This window comes from Nicotiana attenuata, unplaced genomic scaffold, assembly GCF_001879085.1.
Source record: "Nicotiana attenuata strain UT unplaced genomic scaffold, NIATTr2, whole genome shotgun sequence".
NCBI lineage: Eukaryota > Viridiplantae > Streptophyta > Magnoliopsida > Solanales > Solanaceae > Nicotiana > Nicotiana attenuata.
The window spans coordinates 100,984-112,159 of record NW_017671339.1 but is presented as its reverse complement, the minus strand read 5'-3'; the positions used below and the strand labels follow the sequence as shown (position 1 = coordinate 112,159).

The following is an 11,176-nucleotide window of genomic DNA, read 5'->3' as shown; positions in this document are numbered from 1 at the left end:
GTTTCGCCAGTGACGTGAAAAATGAGCAGAAAAGGAAAGGGAAAGGGAAAGAAGAAAAATAGAGAGGGGAGAGAGGGGAGAGAGAGGAGAGAGAAGTGGAGTGACTTACCTATTGGAGCCGATGGTCGCCGGCGTTTGGCTAGGTCACCAGCGTGAGTGACCGTTGAAGACGGAGAAAATAATGCAACTACAATATAATACAACTTTTATAGAAATTTCGTACAATTGTATTACATCTTTAATACAATCCTGATACATAAATACAACTTTTTGTAAAAAAGAATATTTTTAATTTAAGTACAAATTTTATTACAATAATTTATATAATATACATCTTGTTTACAACTTTCATTCGATATTCATACAACAAAAATACAACTACAACAGAATACAACTAAATACATTTTCATACAAATTTCATACAACTTTTGTACATCTTCTTCCTTTTCGAATTTTAATCTGAAAATTCAGCTAAAATCAAATCTAATCTTCACCGAATATCCTCAAAATTGAGATATTAACTCCAAAGGATATTCTCAATCGTTTGCAACGACACCCAATTCAAATAAATAATAATTTTTAAAAATTCGAATTCAAAATCAAAGCTTCAAAATTTTTTTATTGTTGTCAATGTCTGAGGAGGCAGCGTACAAGGACTAGTTCGCCGGTGACAAGTGACAACGTCAAATACATTATTGAATTCTCTGAGGAGAAAAAGAAAAATGAGATGAGAAAAGAGAAGAGAAGCATAGAAGATCTAAAGATGAAAAAGATAGGGCAGGAGAGGGGGGGGGGGGGGTACGATGGGAGGGAGATTATTGTATGTATGGGATTCGATTACCAAATTAATGGCTACAATTAAAGGATACTCAATTAATAATAATTTGTATTGAAATATTAAATCGTATATGAGCTTATAATTAAGTTAAAACCTCAATAGAGAGGAATAAGTTTCAAAACTAGTATAGCTAAGTAAAAAGGGAAAACTATTCAAACTATCACTCCATAAATAATTTCAACCAAAACTATCCCAAAAAATAAAATATTTACTAGAAAAGGACCAAATGTAATTTTAATCCAATAATTTTCAATTAATGTCACTGTTTAAAGCATACAGTGAGCAAAAGTGAGTTTCAGATAATCGAGCACCTTAATTCAGTTTGTTGGATTGGGTCGACGGATTAAACTAAAAACGACATGGACAACTATTGAAGCTTGTTTAAGCTTGAATTCAAAATTTTGAATTCTCGAAATTGGAATTTATTTCGAATGGGTATTATTGAAACAGATTGGATACAACTTAAGGAGTGTAAATCTCAATTTTTGGACGATTTAATGGAGATTTTAGGTGGTTTGAATTGAAATTTGAGCGAAATTCAAAGTACACAAGATGAACATGGAAAATATGATATGTGTATCTCACTGTGTATCTTTTGTGTATCAAATACGTATCTCTTGATACAAACCACCTACACACACACACACACACACACACACACACACACACACACATATATATATATATATATATATATATATATATATATATATATATATATATATATATATATATATATAATTTGTATGTGAGATACATGTTCATATGTCGTAGAGAAATTTTTAAACTCGATTTCACCTATGAATTTTGACTCAAAATTAGTCCAAATCACCTCTAATTTTTTTTATAAATTTTGTATATTACTCATCTATATGTTTTCAATGAATTTCAACCATACCCATTGAAAAAGATCCTTTTTTGCTTCGGTTTTTAGAATCTTGTATATTTTTTTCCTTTATGTTTCATCTTTGCTACTTCATCCATGAATTAATTTTTCGTTTTGCATCTAATGCTGCTGATCACGCTTAAAAATGGAAGGAGATCTTTGCGTGTGATTTTTAGAGAGAAAGAATCCTTATTTATCTGGATTTTTTAATTTTTGTACGCGCTTGGTTAGTTTGATATGTATGTAATTATTTGCTAGAGGTTGGTATGTTTGGATTTATTTTGGTGGACATTTTCGTAAAGATACCTTAATAATCTCATTTGAGCAAACATCATTTATGACCAGCCGCTAGAAACTAATATCACCCGCTAGCCACAAAATTAAAGTATGCATTTTATAGCCCAAAACTAATTAAAAGGCTAGCCCAAGAATCCTCCCCATCTTCTCCATCCTTGGGTTTCGTATTTGTCTTGGGCCTTGTCGCCACAGCCGTATCCCTTCAATTCGGACCTGGCCCGGTCCCACCCTCATCCAACACAGCTCGGATCTCCTTCGCCCGGTGCAAATACTCGGTAAATTTCTGAGTAAACGCTTTCTTAATCTTAGGGTTTATCTCGTACTTTAAATGGGTGGGTTTTGAAGTGCTCCAAAGAGTTCGTGTAAAGAGGGAATGCTACTTAAGAATCAATTTTAAGAAATACAATCACCCGCACCAATCAATTTTTTTTTCACTAGAAAATATGGAAACCATACAAATATACCAAATAAAAGCAAATACTCACCGGTGAAGAACTGAGGGAACTTGACTGGCAAAATAACAGCTTCCTGCAAAGCTTGCTTAGCACTTTCCAACCCGGCAACATCATTCCACTTTATATTAGGTTTCTCCCTAACAATCGCGGAGGGTGAGCATTTCTTTTGAATATTGGTATTATTACAAAATATATCTATCTATCTATTTATCTATTCTATACTTACTATATTAAATTAAAAGCACGAAGGCCTTAGCGAATTTACATTGAAATGGAAGATGTTAACGTTTTATCTTAATTAGTGTTAGGATAAAAGATTCACTGTAAAAATAATTTGTTCGTTTCAATAAATTTATTAATAGCAATCAAAAATATTAAAAATGCATTTAAATAATTTAGAAAAGAAAAGACTTAGAACTTTATAAATATATACTCAATACACATACTACAAAAAAATATTAAAAAATAAATTTAGATTTTATAGCAAATCTCTGAAAGATTTTTATTTTAATATGATTTATAAAATATACTATTAAATTCAAATTTATATATGCACAACCTATCTGATTATGACAAAACACTAACTTTCAACACGTAATGCTTACGACTTTTTTTACCTTTCCTAAGTGAATTCGAGCTTAGAAAGCTCTACTATTAAATATTTTGTATATATCTTTTCCTTATTGGAAATATGTAACAACAATAATTTTGCAGAAGACGAGTGATATCAAAAAATAAAAAAATTCACAGAGAATAGGTAGAATATATCTATTACGTGTTTTGTGTTTGAATTATTCTTTGTCGTGGAACTGTAACAAATAATTCACTTATCTTAATAAAAAAATTAAAATAAAGAAAGACATAAGTACGAAAACATAACTAAAGTCGATATGTCGGTCGGCGCTTCTTCAATTTTCTTTTGATTCATAATTATAGATTTACAATTATTCCTAGAAGTAAAATCAATTATGTTATATAAGAATTAACTTAAGTAAAAAATTAGAGAAAGACTTTGTGAAAAGCTATATTTGATTCTTAGATTATATAATAGTATGTCCATTACTCTTAATTAAACACTTCTTCGATATACACAAAAAATACAAATAGATCAAATTACCTCAATATTCGTAATTATTATAAACTTTAACTCAACATTAAATCTAGAAATACACGCGAAATGGCACTTAATAATAACATGTAATGTTATGGATAGTTTAATAATATTTGATTAATTTATTACAGTGTCGGATGTTGATATAGGACACACACGCAAAGCGCGTACCCTAAAGCTAGTGTATCTATAAAAATGTAAAAATCACTCCAAATTAAAATAAACTAATATAAAACTAAATACTACGAGTGAAACTAATTTTTTTGTATTTTCAAATGTTATAATACTATAGATATAAACATACTAATTGACCTTAACCTAAAGATAAAAAAATATTTTTTTGTAATTTTTTTAAATTTTTTATTTTATTGTGATAAAAATAAAGTAAAAGAGTCAACACTATTTAGAATAGCGATGCTAAACCTAAATTAAATATTTACGCTAAAATGTGAAAAAACCTTGGGGAGGGTAAAAATTACATATCTACAGTGGTAAGCTTCTCCACCCAGCTTCCTTCTTCCCTCGATCGCCGGAAAAGTCTGGCGACTGTATATAGGGTTGCTACCGTCGCCGTGAATGATCACTTCCTGGTGATTCCATTCGAACTTTACTGCCTGATGCAGCATTGACGCTACGGCCCCAACAACATGGATCCATGGTCGTCCCAGCAGCAAGTTGTAAGACGCTGGTACATTTATTACCTGGAAATCGACCTCGAACCAGGTTGGTCCCATCTGCAGGCATAGACTAATCTCACGAATGGTGGACCTCTGAGAACCATCGAAAGATTTCACATTGATTGCTCCATCCTTTATCTCACGCAGCCCTTTACCCAACTTCTTGAGCGTTATCAGCGGACATATGTTAAGACTGGACCCTTCATCGATCAGGATTCTGGTGATGAAATGATCTTCGCATTGCACGGTGATGTGCAATGCTTTGTTGTGCCCCAGCCCTTTAGGTGGCAGCTTGTCCTCATGAAAGGTGATCTTATGATTTTCCAGCACTTGTACTATCCTCCAAAGGTTGTCCGGACCTGTCTCAATGAGGGGTGGCCGATTGGAAGCCTGCTTGCTTGATTCAGCTAGATGTTCAGGGGTATAGACTCAACCAGTTCTTGTCATACCTTGTGCCGTGATAGTTTCTTCAGTCTTGACCTTGCCCTTCCTTCTCGCCTCGGCTGTATAGTCCCAGGGTACAACATTTGTATAGAAGGGTGGCGTGGTTGACATTGCCACTGGGATCGGCGCGACTATCCTCACTTCGAATGGAACATGTGCCTTGGGTGGCAAGACTGCAACCTCAAGTGGTGCGGGTGCATTTGCTGGAGACACGAATTCAACCTCAATTGGTACAGGTGTCTTTGCGGGCGGCTCTGCTTCAAACTCAAGAGTATAGACATATTCACCTCAGCATCCTGAGACGATTGGATGTGGACTATGATTGGATTGAGAGTAATTGCCGGTTTCTTTGGGTCATCACCTTCTGCGATCAACGAGATTGATCACTCGGGATCCCAGTCATCTTCTACTTCAATCATGTGGATACCTCCACCCTTATGGTCTGGCAGAGGATTGTTGCGGACGTTTGGGGCGGGTTTCTTTGCCACAATGATCTTTGTTATCAATCAAAGACTGTATCTTGTCTTTCAAAGAGTGGCATTCATTGATGGTGTGCCCTTTCATGCCGGAGTGGTATGCACAGGACTTGTTTGGGTTAACCCTTTGAGAAGGATTCTCAGGGGTTACAGCAGGGATGGGGGTGACATAACCATCAGCTTTGATCTTCTCATACAGCTGGTTGATGGGTTCAGCGACAGCGGTATATTGTTTTGGAGGTCTACGATCAAAATTAGGTCGAGGTCTAGGGAAGTTTTGGCATGTAGGGGGTGATTGATAATGGGACGGTTGAGAATTATAAGTGTGGTAGACATGAGCGGGTTGGGAGTATTTGGGTGAAGTAGGTTGATATGTAGGAGGTGGAGATGATTGATAAGTTGATAGCGGAGCTTGGTACAAGGGTGAGAGTGCTTGGTAATTTGGGGTTGGCTGGTATGTGAGTCGAGGTGTTGGGTAAGTTTGGTATCTGAGGGGAGACTTGGTTCTTTGTGCAACCATCACGACCCCCACGTCCCTTTAATTGGACACACCACCGGATTGTAAAGCCTTATTCGTAGCTTGCAAGGCTTCAAAATTTATGACCATACCACTTTTAATACCCTCTTCAATCCTTTCACCTAATTTGATAATGTCGGAAAACTTGTGGTTCTCAACCATCATCAACCGTTCATAGTACGGCGGGTCCTAAGCCCGGACAAAGAACTTGTTCATTTGCTCCTCTTCTAAGGCGGGTCTGACCTTAGCAGCTTCGGACCTCCAGCGAGTAGCATACTCGCGAAATGTCTCTGTGGGCTTCTCCTTCAAATTTTGGATATAGAATACGCCTGGTGCGTTCTCTGTATTAAATCTGAATCTGTCCATAAAGTCAGATGCCATGCTCACCCAGCTTGACCATTTCTTAGGATCTTGGCTGATGTACCAAGACAATGCATCTCCTTTCAAACTCCTCATGAACAGCTTCATGCGTATCCTTTCATCCTTCCCTACTCCAACCAGCTTGTCGCAATAGGTCCTCAGATGGACTTGGATCACCCGTACCATCAAAAATTTCGAACTTAGGAGGTTTGTACCCCTCAGGTAGTTCGACATCAGGCTGTATGCAAAGGTCCTCGGTTTAGCACCTTGATCCCTTTGCTTCCCTCTATGCCCTGAATCCGGCTGGTCAGTTTCTTAAGTTCCTCGGCCAAGTTCCTAATAAGCAGATCCTTTTCATCAGACTCAGGTGTGTATGAGATAGGTTGGGTGGAGTGTGGCATGGTCTCCACGTAGATAGGATTGTTGTGGTGGCCTGGTGTATGGGCGCGGGGATGGTCGTTTGTGGAGTTCTGAGGTTCTAGGATAAGTAATGGAGTGTTGTTTGAGGTATGGCAGGTGTTACATTGGTTCTTTGGTGGAGTAGCGTGCTGGTGAGGTGCGGGATGATTCTGCTGTTTTGGGATATTTTGAGGAGGTGTAGGGTTTTGAGCGTTGGGGAAGTTGATGTCTGGGGCGTTGAGGGAAAATGACATGTTTGCCAGATTTCGAACCTGATCGAGCTCTTCCTGGAATTTCAACAGTTTCTGTTCAAGCTATAACACATTCTCATTAGGAACCCGAATACCCTGGCCATCAGTGGCCTCTACCCGTTCAGCTGTGTTCTCCTTCCTGATGTTGTTTAAATCTTCCGTTTTATTCTTGCCCTTGTTCTTGCCTTTAGAGGGACTAGGAGGAGGAGTGGGTGGAGGCCCCCCCAGATCTTGTGAAATAAGATGATGATGCCAGAGTGCACAACCTTTGGGGAGGGGAATAAAAAGAAAGAAAACAAAACAAAAACAAAAAGGTAATCAAGTCAGTGAGGATTATAAAAAGTATTGCAATATTTAAACACATAGTGCGGGAATGTAAAGCGTGTCCTAATTTGGGAACCTCTTTGTGCCCGAGGTAGGCCTAGCGACAAAATGGATTTGGAGAACTTAGAATGCTAAATGCCTCATTTTATTGATAAAAATAGACGAATCCCAAAATGACACTAAATAAGTAAGAAATAAAGGTCACTAATGGTCATTGGACTTATTACATTCATAAAGCGAAAAAAGCAAATTCCTATCTATTTGGTCCCAAAAGGACCTTCCCCAGACTCGACATCCTTGGCTCCTTCGAACAGCTTCCCAATTCGCGAAGTCCCAGCAACAGGTATGCTCTGGCTAGATGTCCACCTTCGCTCCCTTTAGCCTTTTGATAGTCTTCAACCCATTTGAGAAATTTAACCTCTAGTTCTACTATGCCTTGCTCCAAGTATCCTAGCCTTTTGTTGGTACTGATAGCCATGTCTTTCTGTCACGACCCAAACCCCGTTCGTGATGGCGCCCAACATACTGCTAGGCAAGCTCGACCATTTGCACAACCTTAACCAAATAACCTAGATGGATAAATGAATATTCACAAGTAAAAATAACAATTTAAATGCGGAATCTCTGAAATAATTTCTAACCTCCAAAAAACCCCAAAATAAAATACTAAATAGCCCACAGATCTGGTGTACGAACATGAGCCTCTAATACAAAATATTCACCTAGTCACAAGTCTGTCTAGGAAAGAAAATACGAATAAGAGGATAAAGATAGATGGGAGAGANAGGATTAGCAGGTACTGCCCAGGCTACTCTACCCCTGCCACGACCACGACCGCATCCACGGCCTCTGGCGGCCTCAGTAGGTGGCACTGGTGGTCATCCGTCACGTTCGGTAGCTCGTGTTCTCACCATCTATGAGATAATAGAATAACAAAGATTTAGTTCACAGTTCAACAAAACCGCACGACAAGAGTTTCAAGAATATGGAGTATTTCCTAAAGGTTCTGCAGCCTCTCGAGGATAAGTACAGACGTCTCCGTACCGATCCACGAGACTCTACTAAACCGGCTCATGACTCGCGAGACCAAGTAACCTAGGCTCTGATACCACCTTGTCACGACCCAAACCCCGGTCGTGATGGCGCCCAACACACTGCTAGGCAAGCCCGACCATTTACACAACCTTAACCAAATAACCTAGATGGATAACTGAATATTCACAAGTAAAAATAACAATTTAAATATGGAATCTCTGAAATAATTTCTAACCTCGGAAAACCCTAAAATAAAATACTAAATAGCCCACAGATCTGGTGTCACGAACATGAGCCTCTAATACAAAATATTCACCTAATCACAAGAATGTCTAGGAAAGAAAATACGAATAAAAGGATAAAGATAGATGGGAGAGATCAAGGCTGCGAACGCCAAGCAGCTACCTCGATACTCCCGGATAAACGCTGCTCAGCCAACAAGTCCTCACTCACTCTGTGGTGTACCTGAATTTGCACACAAGGTGCAGGGAGTATTGTGAGTACTTCCAACCCAGAAAGTAATAAATATAAATAATGTCTGAGGATAATAAATTCCAAATAAACACAAGGTAAAGCTATAAATACAGTAAAACAGCGAGGATAATTACAATAATACCACAACAGATAAAGAATAAATGACAATTAAAATATGCAATGCAACACATAAACCGGTACTCTCCTGTACCCCGCTGCGGCCGTGCAGCCGCTCCATTTATTTAACGTCGACGGCGCTCACTGGGGGTGTGCAGACTCCGGGAGGGGCCCCTTACGGCCCAAGCGCAATAATAAGCCATATCGTGGCATCAAACAGGCCCTTGGCCTCATATAAATATCAATATCATACCACTGCGGCGTGCAGTCCGACCCCATACTCAGTCCAAAATCACATAAGCCTTTCGGCACAATACTATAAAAATATTCAGCCCAAACTTCATTTAAAAATATTACTTTAGTTTCTACTTTTAGAAAAATGGCTGAGTTTACAAAAACAGTGTTAAATACCAGGACTGAGTTCAATATCTAGAAATATGGTAAGAAACCAGTAAAAATAATCCCTGAAGGATTCAAGTAGTTGGCACGAAGCCCAATTATGACAATTAATCCATTTTTATAAGGATATCAAAAAACTACAATCAATTAGGTAGTAATTTTTATTAAGAGGGACGGACCAAGTCACAATCCCCGACGGTGCTCTACCCCACGCCCGTTATCCGGCGTGCAAGTCACCTCACATAGCACTACGATGTGCAAATTCAGGGTTTCAAACTCTCAACACAGCATTTACATTTATTACTAACCTCAAGCCGGCCAAAGTCCTAGCTTGCTATGCCCTTGCCTTTCGAATTCACCTCTTCGTGCGTCGAATCTGACCAAACCACAACGAATACGTCACAGTATGCTAAGGGAATATAACCCAATCGAAAAGACTCGAAAAATATCGAAAATCACGAAGTTGGCAAAACCCGAGCCCCGGGCCCACTTCTCGAAAAATTATAAATTTCACATCACCGGATTCCTTATCTCGCCACGAGTCCATGCATATAAAGAACACCAAAATCGGCCCCTCAAATTCCCATTTTTGTTCTCTTAGGTTTCAAGCCCTAAACCACCATTTTTGACCTTAATTCCTTGAGTTTTCAGTGTAATTTCATGTATTTGCATGATAAAATTGTGTTCTAAGTCCAAGAATGCTTACCTGATCGAAGTCCTTGAATTTCCTCTTCAAAATCGCTCAAGAACACCCCAAGTCCGAAGTTAAAAAATATGTTTTTGTAAAACTTCGTGAAGGGATTAAAACCCACTTCTGATAAGTTATTTCCGCTTCTGCGGTGCCTTTGTCGCTTCTGCGACTACCGCATCTGCGGTCACTTTCCGCTTCTGCGGAATCTCACTTATTGCCTTGGACCGCTTTTGCGGTCACTAATCGCTTATGCGGAAGCCGCTTATGCGGGAAATAGTCCGCTCAATCTCCAAAATTCCCAACCTCGCTTCTGCGACTCCTCATACGCTTCTGCGGAACCGCTTCTGCGGTCCATTTACGCAGAAGTGAAAATACCAGATACCAGACCACTCAGCAGTCCTTAAACTCCAAATTTCATCCCGTTAGCCATCCGAAATCACCCCGAGGCCCCCGGGACCTCAACCAAAAATACAAACATGATCCAATACCTTATTCAAACTTGCTCCAATCATCAAAACACCTCAAACAACAGTAAGACCATCGTTTCTCATCGAATTCAAGCCTAAGTTCTTCTAAAACATCCGAAACACGCATTCGATCAAAAACCCAACCAAAACACCTCCGAATGACCTGAAATTTTGCACACACATCCCAAATCACCTAACGAAGCTACTGCAACTCTCGGAATTCCATTCCGACCCCCGGATCAAAATCTCACCTATCGACCGGAATTCGCCAAAATCCTAACTTTGCCAATTCAAGCCTAATTCTACTCCGGACCTCCAAAATCACTTTTGATGACACTCCTAAGTCACAAATCATCCCCCGAAGCTAACCAAATCATCGGAATTCATATCCGAGCCCTCTAACACAAAAGTCAACGTCCTGTTGACTTTTCCAACTTAAGCCTTCTTAAAAGAGACTAAGTGTCTCATTTCTTATCAAACCCAATCCAAATCAATTCCAACAAATCTAATACTGATACTGAAACATAAGGAAATAGAAAATGGGGAAAACAGGGCGGTAATACACGTGACGACGGGTCGGGTCGTCACATCCTCCCCAACTTAAACCGACGCTCGTCCTTGAGCGAGTCAAGAAACATACCTGATGCCTCAAATAGGTGGGGGTATCTGCTCCGCATCTCCCGCTCGGTCTCCCAGGTAGCCTCCTCCACGGGCCGACCTCTCCATTGCACTTTCACCGATGGAACATCTTTTGATCTCAACTTCTGAACCTGACGATCCAAAATGGCTGCTGGCTCTACCTCATAAGTCAAGTCACCCTCCAGCTGAACTGTACTGAAATCTAAAACATGGGACGGGTCCCCAATGTACTTCCGGAGCATGGACACATGAAAAACTGGATGCACGCCCGACAAGCTAGGTGGCAAGGCAAGCTCATAAGCCACCTCCCCGATCCTCC

The 11,176-nt window shown here is 39.4% G+C and overlaps 1 long non-coding RNA gene across 1 annotated transcript; it reads right to left on the bottom strand.

Moving 5' to 3' along the window:
* Nucleotides 1-386: 386 nt before the first annotated feature.
* Nucleotides 387-2,632, bottom strand: LOC109207651. The gene is made up of 2 exons (XR_002065043.1): nucleotides 2,507-2,632; nucleotides 387-704 (listed from the first exon to the last, which is right to left on the bottom strand). It is a non-coding gene; the product is annotated as an uncharacterized LOC109207651 (long non-coding RNA).
* Nucleotides 2,633-11,176: the final 8,544 nt, after the last annotated feature.